This window comes from Acomys russatus, chromosome 21 (genome assembly GCF_903995435.1).
Source record: "Acomys russatus chromosome 21, mAcoRus1.1, whole genome shotgun sequence".
NCBI classification, from domain to species: domain Eukaryota; kingdom Metazoa; phylum Chordata; class Mammalia; order Rodentia; family Muridae; genus Acomys; species Acomys russatus.
In genome coordinates this window covers 4,425,212-4,431,211 of record NC_067157.1, presented here as the reverse complement: position 1 = coordinate 4,431,211, position 6,000 = coordinate 4,425,212, and positions in this window count along the sequence as shown.

Sequence of the window (6,000 nt, the reverse complement as noted above, 5' to 3'; positions counted from 1 at the left end):
CCCAATCCAGTAACAAGCGAGATCTTTCAATCTTCTGATGTCATCTTCAGTTTCCTTCTTCAGAGAGTTGAAGTTTTTTCTTTCTTCTTCTTTTTTTTTTTTATTTGAAGTTTTTTCAAAGAAGTCATTCAATTGCTTGGTCAGAGTTACTCCTAGATACTTTATATTGCTTGTGGCTATTGTTAAGGGTATAGTTTCTTAATTTCTTTCTCAGCACAATTGTCATTTGTATGTAGGAAGGCTACTGACTTTTTGAGATAATTTTATATCCAGCCAGTTTGCTGAAGGTGTTTTTCAGCTGTAGTAGTTCTCTGGAGCAGTTTTTGGGTTAACTTATGTACACTATTATATCATCAGTGAATAGGGATAATTTGACTTCCTCTTTTCCTACTTAAGTTACTTTATCTCCTTTTGTTGTCTTATTGCTCTGGCTAGAACTTTAAGTATATTATTGAAGAGACATGGGGAAAGTGGGCAGCCTTGCCTAGTCCCCAATTTAGACAAATTTCCTTGAGTAACTCTCCATTTAACTTGATGTTGTCTATTGGCTTGCTCTATATAGCATTTATTATGTTTAGGTATGTGCCGATTTTCCTGATCTCTCCAAAACTTTAAAAATGAAAGGATGTTAGATTTTGTCAAATTCTTTTTCTTCATCTAAGGAGATGATCATGTGTTTTTTTTTTTTTTTCAATTTGCTTATATGGTAAATTACATTGATGGATTTCCATATATTAAACCATCCTTGCATGCCTGGAATGAAGCCTACCTGGTCATGGTGAATGATATCTTTGATATGTTCTTGTATTCACTTTGTGAGTATTTTATTGAATATTTTTGTATCAATGTTCATAGGAGAAATTGGTCTGAAATTTACTTTTTTTGTTGGATCTTTTTGAGGTTTAGGTATCAACATGACTGTGGCCTCATTGAATGACTTGGTAATGTTCCATCTGTTTCTATCCTTTGGAGTAGCTTGAAGAGTATCTGTATTAGCTCTTCTTTGAATTCTGCGCAGAAACCATCTGGCTTTGGGCTATTTTTGGTTGGTAGACTATCAATGATTGCTTCTATTTCTCTAGGAGAAATAGGACTATTTAATTAGTTTATCTGATCTTATCTGATCTTGATTCAATTTTGGCAAGTGGAATCGATCAAGAAAATTGTTAATTTCCTTTACATTTTCAAATTTTGTGGCATAAATGCCTTTCAAATAGGATCATATGGTTCTTTGCATTTCTTCAGTGTCTGTTGTTATGTCTCCCTTTTTGTTTCTGTTTTTTTTTTTTTTTTTTTTTTAATTCAGATAGTGTCTCTCCGCCTTTTCGTTAGTTTGGCTAACTGTTTCTCTATCTTGTTGATTTTCTCAAAGAACCAACTCTTAGTTTTTTTCGTTCTTTGAATTGTTCTCTTTGTTCTAATTTACTTATTTCAGCCCTGAGTTTGATTATTTCCAGGTGTCTTCTCCTCTTGGGTGTTTCTGCTTCTTTTTTTCTAGCACTTCCAGATGTGTCATTAAATTGCTTATGTGGGATGTTTGCAATTTCTTTCTAAAGGTGCTTAGTGCTATGACTTTTCCTCTTAGCACAACTTTCAATGTGTCCCACAAATTTGGGTATGTTGTTTCTTCATTTTCATTGAATTTCAAGAAATTCTTAATTTCTTTCTTTATTTCTTCCCTGGCCCAGGTATCATTAAGTAGATAGTTGTTTAGTTTCCATGTGTGTATAGGATTTTTGTTACTTCTCTTGTGGCTGAAGTCCAGCCTTAGACCACGGTGACCTGATAGCATACAAAGTATTATTTCAATTTTTTTGTATCTGCTGAGGCTTGCTTTGTGACTTACTATGTGATCAATTTTGGAGAAGATTCCATGGGGTACAGAGAAGAAGGTGTAATCCTTTGTGTTTGAGTGAAAAGTTCTGTAGATATCTGTTAGATCCATTTGATTCATGGTGTTGGTTAATGATGTTATTCCTCGGCTTAGTTTCTAATTCAGTGACCTATCCTTCAGTGAAAGTGGGGTGTTGAAGTCTTCCCCTATTAATGTGTGCGGGTCTATGTGTGGTTTAAGCTTTGTTAATAGTTCTTTTACAAATGTGGGTGCCCTTGTATTTGGAACAAAGATGTTCAGAATTGTAATACCATCTTGGTTGATTTTACCTTTGATGATTATGAAGTGTCTTTTCTCATGCCTTTTTATTAATGCATTAATGCATTAAATCTATAGGACAAGAAAGTCAGATAGTAAGATTAAGGACATATGTGGCAGCTATAGGCCTAAATTTATGGGAAAGAGGCTACATATTTATCTCCACAGGAAACAAAAAGCTATAGATTCCTTCAAAGTTATTTGTAAAAATAGATTTGATGATGGGAGTGCTCCTGAAAATCTTGACCACTGACATAAAAAATGAATAGTAAGAGACCCAGAGGAACAACAACAAAACAGGAAACATGAATGCTAATGAAACTTTTTGGCCACTAGGTCCTCATGACTTATTATTACATGCCAGTCTTTCATATGACACTGATGATTTATAGCATTTTATTATAGTTTGGTTATACAGTCCTACAGAAAGTAAGTTTTAAGTCCTGCAGTGCCTGAATAGTGGGAGAAAGAGCCAGCTACCCCAAGACCTGGACAATATCTCATTTTTTTAGAATCCTCAAAAGTTGCCATCTTCCATTACAACTGCCCTTTACCTCAACTACTGACAACACGCTGTCTAGACAGTGGACTAAAAGAACATTGGGAAATTGATTGTCACATCTTGACTAGACAATGTAGGACAATCCTTCAAAATCCCTGCTTTACAGGAAAGTTTGTCAGATCTGGATCTGTTAGCCAAAGACGGATGCCCTATTGACAAAGAGAAACTTTTGGTGACTGTCTAGGTATCCTGTAAATCTCTATCATTTTAGAAGCTTGGGAGAGGTTCAGGAGCTGCTTGCTCTGCACTTCCTGTTTACCCAGGTAATATTTATTATTCTCATGTCTATGATGGGGTTGAAGACTAAATAGCAATAATATTACAGTTTCCTTGTTATCAGTTTCAAAAGAGAAGACTCACAAAAGAGTTGCAAAGTTTATAAAGATTAAAAGACATAAAAGCTTTAATTGTTAATGATCTAAAGAAGTGTTTTAGTGTTTAAGATAATATTTATAGATGGATAAATGCAAGTTAAATGATGATGGGAAATATTGAACCCTGTTTTTTAAGGTAAAATTCTGGCATTTCCAGAAAACCATCTGAGCTTGATCTGTTACAATAGACTCCATTTTCTTAGGAAGGTTCTTTTAGCCTGATCTTGGAACCCCCAGATCCCCTAAGGAGTGTTACATAGCCCTAAGGGAAAATAACAGGCCTGACCCCTTCCTGATAAAACGTGTTCAGCAGGTACCTGGGGATTCCTGGATATACCCACCTTATGCTAATAAGATAACTTGGTGTTATGTTGTCTATTCCTTTAGATCTTCCCCCACCAATATCATAATTAGGTACTGTGTTTCCCCTCTATGATAGCACTGTTTTTCCTACATGTAGATTACATATCCTGGCACCCTTAGCCCCAGCAAATCGAACCACTTCTCCTTGAAACTTCTCCTACTGCCCAAGATCTAGAAATGTCTCTTCATGCAAGAAATAAACTCTCCCAACCCCCCTCCTCCCACTCATTACTGCCATTCCTCATCTGGGCCTTATCTATGATGAGTAAAAATTGTCAATAGATGCCCTGGGCTTGAATGTCAGTCAGGCAACTATAGCACAACTGCCTTGGCAGTCGCTGAAGTCCACTCTATAAAGGCAAGCTTGGCTCTGACCACGGGAGAAGCACTACCTGCCCTGTGTCTCACTGGACCTGTCTTCAGCCTTGTTACAGACATCCACTAGCTCACTTCCTCTGCCATGCTCAGCAGGGCAGCTTAACAAAGAGCTGTAATACTTTTGGTATCATTATAGCCTTGTGGAGCTCCTGAGTCTCCACTGCCATCTGATATCAGAACTCTCATTCTAAAAGAGCTAGCTAAGTGTAGCACTCAGTGGAAAACTCAATTTTTCCCTCCCCTGTGAGATTGGGAACCTTGCCTAGTACAAGGGCCTCGCTCTGAGCATGTCAAACTGCGCCCTGAGCAAGAAAAAGGACCTTTGCTCTTCATGTTCTTCTGTTCTTGACATTCCTGCAGGATGTGTAACCCAAGCCACCCATTGGGTTCTGAACAACAGGGGAAATCATTTAAGAATGGTTATAAAAGGAATAAAATATTTCATATACACACTAGAATATTTTCCCCATGTTCTCAAATACAAATGGACTAAGTAATTTTTCCCTGATACTTCTCGTAATTGTTCTTATTGTATATAGTTTACTGTTGTTAGAAGTAAAGCTATTACTTGAGCTGAAAAGAAGAGATATTGAGGTGATCCACAAATTTTGTGTTTTCTGACTATGAGAATGCATTGTAGTTAATGAAACTTCTTAATTGTTATAGTTTTGTGAAACCTCCACACTGATTTCTGCAGTACTTGCACCAGTTCATACTTCTACCAATATCCTTGAAACTATATTTTGTCATTTTGTTTTTATGATCCATGTTCATTGCTGATCTATTCACAATAGTTAGGCAATAGGAATAACCTAGATGACTGCCTGCTAATAAAAATGGGACACATATATGACACATTATTGGTCAAGAGAGATCCAGGGGACCCTCCAAAAATAAAAGTTACTGTCATTGTCATTGATTGCCACCAGAATTAAATGGTAAAGTTTCCACTGTGGAAGGCATCACACAAATCTGGCAAAATAAAGCTGGAGTTCTAATGTTGTGAAGATTTAGTACAACCATTGCATTGTGTCTTGCTTACAATTTCAGAATTTAGTCCATTATCATCATGGTGGGTATAATAGAAACACACAGACAGATAAGATGGTTGGGAAGTTGCTTAGAAATATACATCTGGATTCACAGGCAGAAGAAAGAGAGAGACTCTGGGCTTTTTGAAACCTCAAACCCACTCCACTTCCAGTGACACTCTTCCTCCAAACAGGGTAAAATTTCTGATCCTTTCAAATCCTTGTGAATCCCTGGTGATCAAATACTCAAATCTATAAGCCAATGTAGCCATTCTCATTGAAATGATCATATCAGGAAACTGGCTTCTTGGTTTTTTAAATAAGGATTTGGTGTTAAGATGCCTTTTAAGTATTTTTTGTACTCTCATACATCAGTACTGTCTTTAGCCATAGTTAGTAATATTTCTGTTTGCAGTAGGACACAGTTAATAAAGACGTTCATAAGTGGTTTTCTGTTTTTGTGATTTGCATATACACCAGGTAAATAACATACAGAAGGTAAGTGTTGCAGTTCTGTAGAGGAAGGCTTCCCTTACAAAAATATTAGTTCTGCTCTAGATCCTGCAGGTGAGGGTATTGTGCCCAGATAATGAGACCCCCCCAAAAGACCACCATGGCTTGATACTGATGCAAGCACAAGAGGATCGTTAATTTGCAATTCATTGGAGTGAGGCTCTGACCATTACCAATGCAGTGGTATCTGGAAAGAGCCCCAGACTCTGAGCTGAGGGTAAACTTATTTGTTCTTTTCTTTTCCAGAGCACCCAAAGCAGGGGAGTTCTAGGCTGGAAAGTGCATGTTGGATGAGATATGGAAGAGATATTGTGCTTTTAAATGATTGGTTGTGAGAGGGCACCAAAAATCACAAACGGTTTTTGTTTTCTTTGCTCTCTTCTGGGCCAGTTTCTTAGCAATCTTATCTCCCGTGGGTGGAAAGGAATTCAATAAGACTGGTTCCTGGCTCCTCCCTGAAGCTAACAAGATTATCTTCTGCAGGCTTATTTCTTAACCTTTGCCCCAGAGACCTTGAATTCAAATTTTAGTTCTTCTCATTCACCCCTCTGAGAGGTTCACTGAAGGCCCAATCATGATTCTTCCTGAAACTTATTCCTCTGAAGTGTCCTGTTGTAGGGCCGGACA